The sequence below is a fragment of the Ursus arctos genome, unplaced genomic scaffold (assembly GCF_023065955.2).
Source record: "Ursus arctos isolate Adak ecotype North America unplaced genomic scaffold, UrsArc2.0 scaffold_2, whole genome shotgun sequence".
Lineage (NCBI taxonomy): Eukaryota > Metazoa > Chordata > Mammalia > Carnivora > Ursidae > Ursus > Ursus arctos.
Genome location: NW_026622874.1, coordinates 58,582,251 through 58,598,374, shown reverse-complemented (window position 1 = coordinate 58,598,374; position 16,124 = coordinate 58,582,251).

Sequence of the window (16,124 nt, the reverse complement as noted above, 5' to 3'; positions counted from 1 at the left end):
GGCAGAGAGAGAAGCAGAGTCCTGGGTAAGCAGGGAGCCCAATGCGGGACTTGATCCCAGGACCCTGGGATCATGACCTAAGCTGAAGGCAGATATGACAGAGCCACCTAGGCACCCAAAACTTTCTCTGATTTAGATAGTAAGTTGTGCACAAGAAGGAGAAAGGCCATGTGGTACTAAGTATCTGAGACAGAAGAAAGGGACATTCTTGACCCACCCAGTGAAATTAGATATTCAGTGTACTTCATAGTTTCCCTTAGCACAAGAGTATGTAGATCTGGTGAGACAATGAGACAGGAATAAACTTTTCCTGTTTTCATTCTCATTCTGCTGATGATTCGTGGTACTCAGAGTTCTTTTCCACAAAATGCTTCAGGTTCCAGACATCGGAAAGAATATCTCTCTCACTTTTATTTACTTCAAAGGAAGAGACGTGAACCAGCCTTGAAGTTTAGGACAATGGATTGTGATTCTTTAAATTCCATTAATCTCCTATATAATTGCAATCAGATGATGATCATATGTACCTGGATTTTGTGCCAGGGCCATAAGAATGCAGGAGTATTTCCAGATTTGAGCTAGTTTGCAGGAGTTTTCAGTCATACCAGCCATCATGTGACTAGCAAACATCCAATTTCCAAGGAAGACACTGAGATGAAATCGGTTTCCAAATCCACACCATTATTCATTAAAATGTCATTTCTCCTTGGAAATTTCCAGTTCAAGGGAAAATGATGCATGGTCATAAGGTAAAGAAAGCAAAATCAGATACCAATTGCTCCTCCAAAGAATGTTGTGGATGACTTCTGATGTGTTTGGCCTATCATTAGGATTTCAAGCTTAGGGGACAATGATGGGTTTTTTAGGGAGGAAAAAAAAAAAGCTCTCTTTCATATTAATAGAGTTTGGCACAATAAATCCTACAACTCACACTGAGCACATGATTTAGCTTTGACCGTAACCAAGAAATCACAAACATAGATGTTTATCTCCCGGATGTTTGACCTCTTGATCAGGGCGTCTCATATTGGATGAATGGAAATGCCAGACCCCAGGCTCCATGCAAGGTAGAGAGTCAAGCTGGACATGGCTCTTCAGTTGTGAGGACCTGCAGGTTCTTTAAGTGGCATATGTGTTCTCATATATTCTTCTCCTGAATTCTATGGTCTTCACATTATCCATTATTTTCTTTGAAGAATGCCTAAGAATGGGGCTCAGAGAGAAAAGATGAGAAGGTGATCATGTAGGGTAATTTAAAGAGGGGAGGGTGAGTCTTTCCCATGAACTATTTATAAATTCCACACTATTAACATGGTGCTTTTTTAGGATGAAATTTTATGTCTTTAAGGATGACATAGGGAAAAGTTAAAGGGGTGGGGGAAAATCAGGGAGTAAACAACTACCTTGACCACATATTATTAAAACTAATTTAATAATTTTACTCTTATTATGTTCTAGGCACTGGTTCAAGAGCTATAGGGAATATTAATACATTTATGATGAGTCAGCTGTCCTCATGGAAGCTTATGTCTTGTTGGGTAGAGATACTTATAAACATTAGATAATAACCAACAATAGAGGATTTAAATAGCATTTCTAGATAACAGGACCCATGTTATTAAAGGGCATCTAAGATTAATTACTGAACAAATTGTCCAGACAATAATTGCTGAAATATTTAAGAGAAAGGAGAGATCCCTTTAGGCTAGGCTTGGCAGGGCATTGTTAAGGAAGGAAAAAAATATGCTTTAATTGACTCTTGTCAGGATGGGAAGTGATTTGGATAAGTACAAAGGAGTACTGTATCTCTTGATCATCAAAAGAAAGAGAAATAAATGATTATTTATCTCATAGCCATATATTATTTTACAATAATCCTATGAAATATTATTTGCAATTGATATAAGAGGAAACCATAGCTCATAAAGGTGAAGTACTTTGCCTAAGGTAGCTATCAGAAATAAAAATACGGAATTTCACATCCGGCTATGATATAGTAATAGAGAACATATTTACCTTTCCAGCTTAAAAAAGCAGAAAACTAGAAAAAATATATATATAACAACTTTTTTTAGTCATTGGACGATAGACAGCACAGGACTGTGAGCCCTGATAAATGAGAAACAAACAACAGAAGCTCTATGTTGCCCCACCTTGCTACCTGGAGTTTCCAGGACATAGGATAGAGTAGAAGAACCCAAATAGAATGTGGTAGTCTTGCAGGGGAACTCAGGTGGCTAGACCTTTTGGAATAGAGTATCAGAGAAGAATTTTACAGGGAGAGCTCTGGAAATCTGCAGAGGGGGGTCTCTTGGAGTCATTGATTGAGTAGTAATTGGTAGACACATGAGGAAAAAAAAAAAAAAAGCTACTGTGTACAGCCAAAGAACCATAGGCAAATAGTATGCTGAACAATTCCTGGAGCTCAGAGAGAGTAGGGAATAGTTTGTATTTTTAAGAGCCGGAGTGGAAAGACCTCATAAAACATGGATCATTTGGCAGAGCACTCTCAAAGGTATTGCCTTGTTAGTGCGAATAAATTAGCTCTAAACTAAAGAATGCCCTTGGCCTGCCTTAACAAAGTGTAAAAATTAGATTCAAAAGGATCAAACTAATAATAAGTAATTTCACTGCCTTCTAGGACAAAGTCTTCAACTATTTAAAGGAACAACAACAACAAAATCCAGCACTAACAACATAAAATTCACAATGTCTGGCATCCAAACAAGAATGACAAGGCATGCATATAAGCAGGACAATATGATCATACGAAGAGATAATCAATCAATAGAAACAGATTCAGAAACAAGAGATAATGGGAGTAGCAGTAAAAGATATTAAAACAGGTGTCATAAACATGCTTCATCTGTTAAAGAAGGTAAATAAAATATAACCATGATAGGAAGAAAATGGAAATGTACAAGAATGACCTAAATGAAAATCCTAGAGGTAAAAAATACAATTTAGAAATTAAAAATACATTAAATGTAATGGATTAACACCATAGGAGGCACTGCAGAAGGAAAACTGGTGGAGGTAAATGCATAGTGAAAGAAACTAACATGAAGCCCAGAGAGGAAAAGAGACAAAAAAGATAAAAAGAACAGAGCCCAGTAACTGTGTGACAATATCAAATAATTCAAAACAGGTGCAAGTGGATTCCTAAAAGCAGGAGAGGGGACAGAAAAATATGTGAACAAATAATGGCCAGAACTTTTACAAATTTGATGAAAACTATAAACCTACATATCTAAAACCTTGACAAAACCCATATGATATTAACTTTTAAAAATTCACACCAAACATGTAAGAGGTTAAAAACTAAGGAGAAAGAGAAAAATAAAATTATTAAATATCAAAATAATATTAAAAGCAGCCAGAGGAGGAAAAAAGATACATATGTACAAAGTGGACAGAGTAACAGTGATAAGAATGATAGCTAACCTCTTGTTAGAAATAACACAAGCCAGAAGAAAAGGAAGTTTGATTTTAAGGAGTTGTAAGGTTTTTTAAAAAATTAGTTCATTTTTATTTTTTTAATTTAAATTTTGTTAGTAAATATACAGTGCAATATTGGTTTCTAGAATAGAATTCAGTGATTCATCACTTACACATAATACCCAGTGCTCATCACAAGTGCCCTCCTTAATATCCTTCACCCATCTAGCCCATCCCCCACCCACCTCCCCTCCATCAACCCTCAGTTTATTCGCTATCATTGAGAGTCACTTATGGCTTGTTTCCCTCTCTCCTTTTTTTCTTTCCCCTTCCCATATATTCATCTATTTTCTTTCTTAAATTCCACATATGAGTGAGATCATATGGTATTTATCTTTCTCTGACTGACTTATCTCACTTAGCATTATACACACTAGCTCTGTCCATGTTGTTGCAAATGGTAAGATTTCATTCTTTTTGATGGCTGAATAATATTCCATTACACACACACACACACACACACACACACACACACACATGCCACCAGCATATATATACCACACAGAGCTAGAACAAACAATCCTAAAATTTGTATGGAACCACAAAAGACTCCAAACAGCCAAAGCAATTCTGAAAAAGAAAAACAGAACTAGAGGCATCACAATTCTGGATTTCAAGCTAAATTACAAAGCTGTAGTCATCAAGACAGTATGATACTGGCACAAAAAAATCAATTCTGAATTCTCTACTGAGTAAAAATACCTTTCAATAAACATAGAAAAATGAAGATGTTGTAAGATAAATAAAAGATAAGAGAACCCACCATCAGTCAATCTGCACCTCAGGAGAGGTTAAGAAAACTTCTTTAAGCAGAAGGAAAATAACACCAGATGCAATTCACATCTATACACGGAAATAAATAGCACTGGACATATTAACGTGTGAATAAATATAGAAGACGTTTTCAACTCATCTTAATCATTTCAAAAGGTAATTGACTATGTAAACTAAAAATAATAATGAATTTAGAGGTTTATAATTTATGTCAGAGTAAGATCTATAAAAGTTAAGGGCTGGAAGAGGGTAAATTAAAATATACTATTGTAATGTTCTTACAGTATATGCAAAGTAGTGTAATATAATTTGATAAACTACAACTGTATATTACAGACCCTAGAGCAACCACAAGAAAAAATAAAAGAGGTATAACCAATAAGCCAATACTGGAGAGAAAAATTCCCACAATATACCCAATTTTTTCAAAGAAGATAAGAAGAGAGGAAAAGAGGAACAAATAACAGATTAAAAAATAGAAAACAAACTGAAAAATAGAAATTAAGAAAATAGAAATTGAACTGTATTCCTAATTACATCAGATGTAAATGGCTTAAACACTGCTATTGATAGAGATTGTCATGATGGATTGAAAAAAAACCCACAAGACCCAGGTAACTGCTGTCTATGAGAAAATATAGGATGACATAAAAAATAGTTAAAGACTATGGACTCTGGGAAACAAACTGAGGGCTTCAGAAGGGAGGGGCTGGGGGACTGGGATAGGCCAGTGATGGGTATTAAGGAGGGCACGTATTGCATGGAGCACTGGGTGTTATACGCAGACAATGAATCATGGAACACTACGTCAAAAACTAAGGATATACTGTATGGTGACTAACATAACATAATAAAAAATTATTATAAAAAATAGTTAAAAAACTCATTAAGGGAATTATGATGTTAAACTAGAAAATATTTAATTAATGCAAAATAAAGAAGTAGAGGAAGAACATAGGAGACAAAAAACAAAAACATGAGATTTGTAGAAACCAGTGAGTCACCTGACAGACTTACATCCAACTGTATCTATTATATTACATGTGAGTGGATTAAACAATCCAGTTGAAAGATAAGATTATCAGACTCCTAAAAAACACAAGGTCCTACTTTGTGCTGTCTATAGGAGACATACTTTACATTCAAAGATACAAAAAAAGTTGGAAATAAAAGAATGGCAAAATACCAGACAAAATAGGCTTTGAGATAAAAAAGTCACTAAAGATAAAGAGAGACAATTCATAATGATAAAAGGGTCAATCTGTTAGGGAGTTAGAACTATTATAAGCACATACATGCCTAACGACAGAGTCCCAAAATACATGAAGCAAAAACTGACAGAACCCAAAGGAGAAACAATTTTAACAGTAATGATTGGGGACTTCACTAAGAGTTGGAGACCTCACTTTCAATAAGAGATGGAACTAAACGTAAGATCCATAAGAAAACAGGACACTCAAACAAAACTATAAACCATTTAGAACCATCAGACGTTCATAGAACACTCCAACGAACAGAAGCAGAATAAACATTTTTCTCAAGTGCACATGAAACATTCCCCAGGATCAGACTGTATGTTAGGACACAAAACAAGACTCTTGCACACATATTATCTCATTTCTAATTTTAGTCCTCTTGATAATTCCGTGAGGTAAGCCTGGCAATTACTAATTTCCTCATATCACAGAAAAGCAAACTGAGGCTCCAAGAAGCCATGATGTGGTTTCTCATACCATTAAAAAGAGAGAATGCAGATGCTTGCTCTCACCTCTTTTAATGCACTTCTTTATTTTTTTTTTAGGGCATTATTTTTGTCATTTTATTTTATTATTTTTTTGATGTTTTTTTATTACATGATGTTAGTCACCATACAGTACATCCCTGGTTTCTGATGCAAGGTTCGATGATTCATTAGTTGCACATAACACCCAGTGTACCATGCAATACGTGCCCTCCTTACTACCCATCACCAGCCTATCCCATTGCCCCACCCCCCTCCCCTCTGAAGCCCTCAGTTTGTTGCTCAGAGTCCATAGTCTCCCATGCTTCTCCTTAGACAGCCTCGACTCATCCCCGGGATGTGGAGGTGAGGAAGGCATGGCGGTGCCAGCTTCTCATTTTCCCCACTGTCCAAAGAATCCTAGAACAATGGGCTGAGAGGAGTCCTTTCTTCTCTTCATGTTTTCTTAGTGATAATAATAATGCTTTACGTGTGCTGAAAACTCTGCATTTTACAAAACTCTTTTTTCCAGTTTTCATTGTAACTAAAACTGGGAGGCATTGAAACAATTGTATTCCTGTGGAAGATGACACATAGCTAGATTAGTTGACTAATAACAATCCCTACACTATTTCAAGCAAAAATAACTGAAAGTATTGTAATCACTTGTCCTCAGGAAGTTCTTACTTGTTTATTTTGAGCTCCCGGTCATGGCACAACTACCATCCAAGGAAGCCCCTGCAGGATCTGGCTCAAGGACCGAGAAGACTCACAAGGTGTAGAGTAAGGACAAGTCTGGGGAGGTGGTGCCGCAGAGGTCAGAGAGGGAGAGGAGATTTGGCTTTCTTATTCTTGCAGGAGATAGGATGGGTTGAATGTCTAATCTTTATTGCTGCCTCGTGGATAACTGTGTCATGGCTTTATATCCATAATTATGTATGAACAGAGTTTAAAGGGATGAGAAGAGCTGTGTGTGTGTGTGTGTGTGTGTGTGTGTGTGTGTGTGTGTGTGGTTTAAAGAATTCCATGGCCAAATAAGTCCAGAAGAACACTGGGCTGCTGAGGAGTATTAAGGGACTCTCAGGGCACCAAGTACTTATTCCTGGTGCAGTACTTACTACATTGAATCACACTTGCCTGGTGATTGTCCTGTGTCCATTGTAAGCTCCTACAATCTCATTTTGGGTCATTTCCTCTTTGTGTCTATGTACCTAGTAAAAAGAAGGCATTGAGTAAATAAATACTGGATGGTGATAAATAATGATCTTCGCTGAAACAGGAAGTAATATCTTGGTCCTAGCACTGGCATCAAGATATTCACATTCTGTAGCCATCCGTTCATTCTCTGAACACTCAGGTGCTTATGAACGCAGTTCCCACATCCCTGCTCCGCAGGCTCCCATTCCAACCCCCACACTCCCAGGGGGCCTTGGGGCACCGCTGTGGGTATGCTGCATGCTTGAATATTAAAGGCCTCTGCTCTCTCTCCAGCTTAACCCTGGCTTCTGAGAGCTGGCCCTCTGGGACCTCTCCAGCCTTTCAAATGACATCCAGGCAAACCAGGCTGAATTATGAAATCACACCATTACTAATATCAAATCCCAGGCCTCGTATTTTAATATCATCTATGAAGTTCTGTCTAAAGAGCAAGATTAATTTAATATGTAAAACAATAGATACCTCAAATTAATACAAAACATTGTAATACAAATGACTTTTATTCAGATTTGAATACTGCACACAAAGGCTATAAGTAAATTAGTTTTATTGATCTATATTCATAGAATTATTTAAATGTACCCTCTGGTACTGAGAGCCAGGGGTTTTTCTGATGTTTGCCATTAATGCATTTTTCATTAGTGGCTAGTGCTGGGAAGCCCAAATTTCATTTGGCTGCAAAAGATTAATTTCCTCTTGACAACCATGGCCAGATTTAAAAAAAATAAAAAAGAAAGAAAGAAATGGGCGAGTTGAAACAGTGACCTACAGGACAGTTCTCAGAACTATGAATTAGACGGCCAGGAAAACACAGATTTTTAAAAAAGCATATATATATATTTAGTGTGTGTATATGTGTGTGTGTTTCTTGACTGTGTGTCTATTGGGAAAGAAACAGAATTTTGAAGAGGAAAAATCAGAATCTATGGTTCTTGGCCCTGTCTCAGAATATGCGTATATGCCACAATCATTTATAATTGACCGTTGCCCTATTTTCAATCTCAGAAATATAAATAAAAAGGCACATAGATGATTAATTTCCAAATATTTTGGACCTATCATATCCCTTGTTGGTTTGTTTCTCTGAAAGTATTTTCTCATCAACCTCACAAAAGGAGCACATACAATAATAGTAACGATACAATTAAGGCTAATGAAAACCATTACAATTAATTTCGTTTGGAGATTTATTGGAAAATTTGGAGCTCCCACCGGGATAATTTATACCCGCTGGGGAGTCACAAAACTGAGCCCTTGAATTTGACTGCCTCTTGGGTGTCACAACAGCTGAATGGTTCACAGTGTTTGCTCTCTCCCCAGGGCAGTGTAGTCCCTGGTTTCTCATCTAACTATCTCATCCCTGGAGCCCAACACTAACCTCTTCAGACTATGACAGTACATTAATACTGGTGAGGATCATGAAGACCTAAATGTGAAATATTTTTACAAGAAGGCAGGATAAGCAGTCATTTTTATGATGTGATTTGTGAACCATTAAATGCCCCCTTGCTTAAAATATATCTCTCACATACTTGCCCCAGTGCCAGAAGATTCCCCCTGTAGGAGGCATTCCTTACATAGGAAAGTTCTGTGTATTTTGGAGAGGTCTCCTTAGGGTATAAATTCCCCTGGGAAGGTTAACCCACAATCCGTTATTAGCACTAGGGCTTCAATGAGTCCTACAGATTGTTTTTTCAAAATTTACAGCTTTCACAAAGTGTGGTGGACAGAAAAATAGCCCCCCCTCCCCACAATAATGCTCACATCCTAATCCCCAGGTGTTACATGGCTACATGACAAAGGGGAGGGAAGATTTCAGATGGAATTATGATTGCTCATCAGCTGACTTTGAGATAAAGAGATTATCTTGAATTCCCCAAGTGGGCTCAATATAACCACAATGGCCCTTATAATTGGAAGAGGGAGGCAGAAGAGAGATAGCAAAGTGAGGAGGACCCAGGCCAATAATGCTGGAGGAGTGGGGTCATAAGCCAAGAAACATGGGTGCCCCATAGAAGCTGGAAGAGGTAAGGCAGTGGGTTCTCCCCTAAAGCCTCTGGAAAGGAACATAGCCCTGACGAAACCTTAGTTTTAGCCCAGTGAGACCCATTTTGTATTTCTTACCTATAGAACTCTATAATAATAAATTATGTTGTTTTAAGCCAGTAAATGTGGTAATTTGTTACAGAAGCAATAAATACTACACAAAAAAAGTGGGGACAGGTGAATTTTGGTAAATGTATAAGCATATAGAGATTAAATGGAAAAAGGGAAGGGTTGAGGCAAGCACTTCAAACAATAAAGTATATTGAAGACTACACTGTGTGCTGACACTGTAAGGGACAGGGATGGGGTTACTCAGAAGATGAGTAATTCATGTAGACATTGAACAGATGCAAGAGGAGCCACAGCAAGAGAGAAAGTAAATGGAAGACAGAAGGCACTGTATTCATTTTCTGATGCTGTATGATAAAATTACCATAGATTTAGTGGTAACAAACACATATTTACTATCTCACTTAGTAAATCTGGGAACAGCTGTGAGTCAGAAATCTGGGAACAAGTTAGCTGAATCCTCTGTTCATGCTCTGACAAGGCTGGAAGCAAGGTAACAGCTAGGCTGTTCTCATCTGGAGGCTCAAGTGGGGAAGAATTCACTTCCTCATTCACTCACATTGTTGGCAGGATTTATTTCCTTGTGACTATATGACTGAAGGCCCCATGTTTTGCCGGCTGTTGCTTGGAGACTATTCTCAGAGGCTTCTCTGACATGATTAAAATTACACAAGGAGTTTCTTTAGCTCCAATTTGCTAAGACTGAGTCTCATGTATCATAATGGAGTGATGACCCCACACTTTTGCCATGTTCTTTTTATTAGGAGCAAGTCACAGCTCTCTCTCATACTCAAGAGAAAGGGATTACACAAAGTTGTGAACGCCAGGAAATTGGGAAGTTCTGTCCACCACTGGCTCAAGTCAAATTCGACCTATATCACAACTTTGTCTGGATCATGCATCTTGGGAAAACTGTTACTGCCGCCAATGATTTGTCTGATAGTAAGATGATGGAATTGATTCTTCCATGGTCCCAAATGGCTGTTATTAGACCTCCAAGTGAAGTCTTTGAGGAAAAGACATCTCCTTGCTTGGTGCTTGTTGGAGGTGATAAGCCTCATACAATAATGAATAGGGTGGAGTTTGACCCTGTATTTCTCCCTGATCACCTATTTCCCCTGCTTTTATCTTTCAGTTCCTTTATTCCCTCTGATTTCCCTACCTCTTCCTCACAGACAGGAGTTTCTTGGATGAAATGCGCAAGTATCATAAACTTGAATGCCTAGGGCAGTCTCTTGAGGGGTGGTACCAGCCACTGTGGCAGGTGGGAGAGCACAGGATCTACCTTGGGGAGGCCATTGGTGGGAGGCTATAACCACCGCTGCCATAGGGAGACATGCCCAGCATTTCTGGAGGTTTTCGTTTTTCAATGGAACCTGAAAACACAGATATTTTTGTTGTTGTTTTTCATGTGAAGTGATCCAAGTCTAGGATGTTAGAAACGGAGTCGATTGAAAGAAATTTAAGTGAGTGAAACAGAGCAAATCTGTGAGTCAGATAAGCCAATGGGGTGTCTGTTTGCAATTTCTCCTCTGAAGGGGCCCTGTCTGGTTGTTGATGGGAATTCCACAATGTGGCGAACCAGCAGAAAAGGGAATGATGAAAGTAAGAAAGACAATTCTTAGTGAATACAGAAAGTTATTGACCATAACCTTTGTTGAAAGAATGATTGAAGAATGGTCCCCAATTTGTTTTAATAGAGAGGACTTAGGTTTTAGCAAGGAAAGTAGCTAGGTCTCTTAGTTTCTCCACACAGCCTCTGTTATTGATGTAATTTTATATTAGGCAAGACTTCAGTTTACCTGCAGAAACCATGGTAATTGTGTGGGAGATGTTGGGGAGAGAAGAAAAATATAGCCAGGTTGAACCAAGTTTATTCAAATTCTGGATGATTCTGCCTTGTTTTGGGGCAGTGGCGGCTATAGAACTCTTTCACTTTGGGAATGGGGAGGCTTGGTTTTCAGCATATTACTCTGCTTTCTGGTGGTGCCAACTCGGCTGTGCCTTCCTCTAAGCATCAAAGGAATAAAATCACTCTTCCCAGAAACTTGAATTAACTTGGACAATTGCTGTGTCCTGGAAACCAGTAAGAGAACAAATCCAACCCAAGCCACTCTGCAAGTAAATTAGATGGTGTGTGTGTGTGTGTGTGTGTGTGTGTGTGTGTGTGTGTGTGTGTGTGTATTGTCTTGTTTTGCTAGAAACAGGACAAAGACTCCTAGGAAGTCCACGAACCATAAGTGAACAGACTGAAGAGGTTCCTCCCAGGCTGTGCAAGAGTTAAATTTTCTTCCAAGGCTGGAATGGGTGATTCAGGATGGCAAGAGCGGTTACTTGGGAGGTGGTAAAGGCCCAGAAGATTGTGAGTATTAAGACAAGGCAAGAAAACCAAGCAGTAAGACAATGCAAGAATGATCACATGAGCACAATTTTTGCATAGCAGCATAGTATTTGTAAACACTTCTGCACTGTATTAAAAGGAGATCCCACATCGAAACTCCCTTACTGAGAAGCAAATAGCCTCGGAAAAGCACAATTTAAAGACGTGCATATTTTTATATTTCTACCGGAGTATTTTTTCATTTAAAATAAATTGGGCTCTGAGAAACAAACTGAGGGCTTCAGAGGGGAGTGGGGTGGGGGAATGGGATAGACCGGTGATGGGTAGTAAGGAGGGCACGTATTGCATGGGGCACTGGGTGTTATACACAACGAATGAATCATCAAACTTTACACCAAAAAATAATAAAATAAAATAAAATAAAATAAAATAAAATAAAATAAAATAAATAAAATAAAATAAACTGGACAACACTTACTTCAGAACCAAGGGAGAAAGAGAATCCTGCTGATCAAGGTTGTAGGGAGTTTTCTATGCAAAACCCTGAGGAAGAGCGTCGCAGCCGTCCTGGTCACGTCTCTCCCTCTCTCCCTGGGTTGACCATACTGGGTCTAGAGCAAAGGCAGATAAGCATGACCCAATCTGGTCTGAATGTGGCCTCCAGGGGGAGCAGCCAGGATGATTTAATAGATCTTTGTTCATCTCCCACTTCCACAGGGCTCAGCACGTCTCAGGCAATCACTGATTGTTTTAAGGAAATGATGTCTGGCTGGATCGTGGTGATTATTACAATTAGCCCACTGCTTTGTAGCCATACCTTGCCAACAAGGATTGAACACCACCAGCAGGTGCGTGCATCATCCCAGAATCCTAGGAGTTTGGCACAGCTGTCTACATCACGCTTCCTGTCATCTTACATATGACAAACCTTATTATAAAGCACTTCACTAAGCCATAGATTTATTTTCACGATGGATTAAATAATTTGCCTCGAGGACATTGTGAATGGGGGAAATCCTCTTTATCCTTTATAACCCAGAATTAAGTGTTCTTTCCTTTGGGAAGCCTTTCCTGAGCACCTCTAGGTGAATTGAATGTCTCCTTTAGCGATTGTTTGCTCTTCCATTATAGCATGTTTCCTTCTATTAATAGTGATATTTGTGCCTTGTTTTTTCTTTTTGACTCTGAGCAATTTGCAGACAGAGACAGGGTGATCTCTAAATTCCCAGTGCCTAGCAGTGGAATATTAGAGGAGTTCATTAAATATTTCTTCAAAGAATTAGAAAATAAATGAATGGATCATTTGTTCTAAAATACACAAAAATGAAAAAAATAAACATAAATAAAAAGGAAAAGACTTGGAAATGTAGAGAAATGGGTAAATCAGGTTTTTAAAAATCCAGTTAAAAATTTTTTTTACACTAGAAGAAATTAAAAAGAGTTCTACACTGTGTCCCAAAGCTGTCACCTAGGGCTCCTTTACAGTCTTTCTTTTGATGTGTATATGCTGGGCCCCTACTATGTTAGAAACTCAGTTCTGGGCCCTAGAACCCAAGGTGACTGAAACAGGTACAGGGCTGCATTCATAAAGCTTACATTAAAATCAGAGATTTGTTGACTATAGTTTTGGGTTTTTATTTTTCCAAAATGGCTTTTAAAGAGAAATCTGTGTACATAACATGTCACCGCTCCTCTACCCCACCTGCCCCTGGACTGTTCCTGCGGTTCCTCCTCACAAAAATGCAGAGCCCAAGAAGGCGTGGTTTGAAAACCCCAACTTTAGTGGAGTCAAGAAAGTATTAGCCTTCCTTTGAAGGAATTAAAAAAAATTTTTTTTTTACAAAACACCGATTTTCGAAAGAGTGACGTGTCTATACTGGGCACTTTACATGGTCTATCTCATTTAAGATTTGACAACCGTTCTAGGAGGGGAGTAATCCATGTTATCTCCTTACCAGCTCGCATTAGGCATGCCACAGAGGGAGGGGAGATGGTACGAACTGGGAGGAGAGGAGGAAAGGAAAGAACCCTTGCTAATTTTATCCCTATGAACTGTCTTTATAACTGTTGCTCTTGAAAAGATTGAGATAAGTCAAGGAGACCATAAGAAGGGTTTCACACAGACTGAAGATCTTCTTAATCTCACACTGCGAGGGTTTTTGGATTTTGTTTTTCTTCCTGACTCGCGATCCAGTGTTTCTGTCTGTATCACTGGGGGAGTGTTTGATGACAGAAGCCATCTGTATACATCCTTGCATTTGTAGATTTTTCTTTTTCCTCCGCACAGTCACATGCAAGGACTGAACTAATATTATCCTGAGTAAATACACTTCGCCTCTTCTTATTCATAGCTAAAGTCGTTCAAGCATTCTTGTAAAAAAAAAAAAAAAGTGGAAGTAACCGTGATCTATAAGACTGTCTCTTTAGTGAGAAAATACCAGGATATGAAGTCATTTGGAAATGCATCTGTTTCGCATTGTTAGTGTTCATTTCTCTGTAGGACTGTTGGCTTTAGGAGGTTTTGTCTATGAATTAAGCACCATTTAAAACTTTGCCTATAAATTGGGCTCTGTTTTATTCCCCACCTTCCACATTCCCCTTATTTGCCCTCTGACACTGTGGAAACAAGAGGAACTACCTTTTATTTCTTCCGGAGTTGCCTCTGCCTAGACAGAGGAAACAGCTGGAAGCAGCTGGCCCTCTGGCAGGTAATGCAGAAGCACGAATCAATCCGTCCTGTCTGAGATCTCCATGCAGATCGGCTTCACATGGGGATCCCGACCCCGAATGGTAAGAAGACTGCTAGAGATGTCTGTGGGCGAGAATGGTCTGCTTCACTCTGTCCTGGCTTTATTTATTTACTTAAAGATTTTATGTATTTATTTGACAGAGAGAGAGAGAGCATGGGGAGGAGGGAAGAGGGAGAAGCAGGGAGCCTGATGTAGGGCTCGATATCAGGACCCTGGGATCATGACCTGAGCCAAAGGCAGATACTTCACCAACTGAGTCACCCCGGCACCCTCTGTCCTGGCTTTAAACAGACACCTGGAGAGTATATCTGCATTCTTACCACATCTTATGTGCAAGGTGCTGATCTCACAGGCATGGGGGAAAAGCCACAGGCAGCGAAGCATTCTTCTCACCGGAACTTTGGATTTGTAGATTACTGAGGGCTTGGGCAGAGATGCCTAAAGATACATAAAGTTGGGAAACATTTTTGTGTGAAAATCTCCAACAATATTTGCCTACAGCCCTCTTTTATTTGGCCAGGCTGTGTCTGCCTCCAAAAGTCTTGGGTTATAACATCTGCAGAATGGGGATAACGAAAGTTGCCTTACAGGCATGCTGCACAATTAAAGAAAGAGAACATTATTAAATTGTCTGGGACAGTGTGCAGCGTGTGGTGAGTGCCCATCAAAGGAGAGCTGTGGTGATCGTCTGCCTGTTTCCTACAGAACAGTCACTCTCCCTTCCATTCTGAGTGACAGAATTCCTGCTTACCAAGAGCAGACTGCACCCAGATTAAATGAAAGAATAAATAAATAAGTAAATAATCAGCGAGCCTATCTTTCTTAGCCTTCAGCACAGATAATGATAGCTAGTGAGATGTATGAAGTCATTTGGTAGGCCTTCCGAGGAATCTCTACAGGGGACTAAAGTAGCTGACTCAACTGGCCAGTGTGCCCTTTGCCTTCCTCCTTCCTGCTGCTCGAATGCTGTCAAGATGGCTGGCGCCCTGGTAGGCAGCCTGACCACGTGGTAAAGAAGTGAGAACCAACTGGTAGAAGGATTCTTGTTCCTGGCTACTTTGAAGCTGTCATCCCAGCCCTGGATTGTCTATCTTTAGAATTCTTTTATGTGAGAGAAACATAAGCCTCTATCTCATTCACGTCACTATTATTTAGATGTTCTAGGTTGTGCATACCAACTTTCATTCTAATTGATGTCGTTCATGGCATTATTAGCAAATATACACATACACACACACACACACACACACTCAACACAAGTGGACAGAAGGTCATCTTAACATCCCCCCTGAATCCATGTGTAACATGGGCTAAGCACACAGTGAATGGAACAGGCAGCGAGAGCTACAAGAAATAGATGGAAGGAGAGGTTATGGTAAGTAACGGTCAATCTGTGAGCTTATATGAAAAATCAGATAGATCAAACCCATTCCAGCTAAAGTTAAACATTCTGGGTATTTTCATATTTTATATTTAATCTACATATCACATTTTTAAAAACCAACAAAAACTTAACCTCTTCTTAGCTATTTTAATACAGCAATTTATAATATTTGGGGCATGCATGACACTCTTCTAGGGAGCAAGCCTGTACCTCTTGCTCATCGATGGTCTCCCTATCATAATAAATGGCTCTTCCACCACCCCGCCTCTTCTCCATTTAACTAAATCTTCTTATCCTTTAGATCTCAACATGAAATGTCCTTTC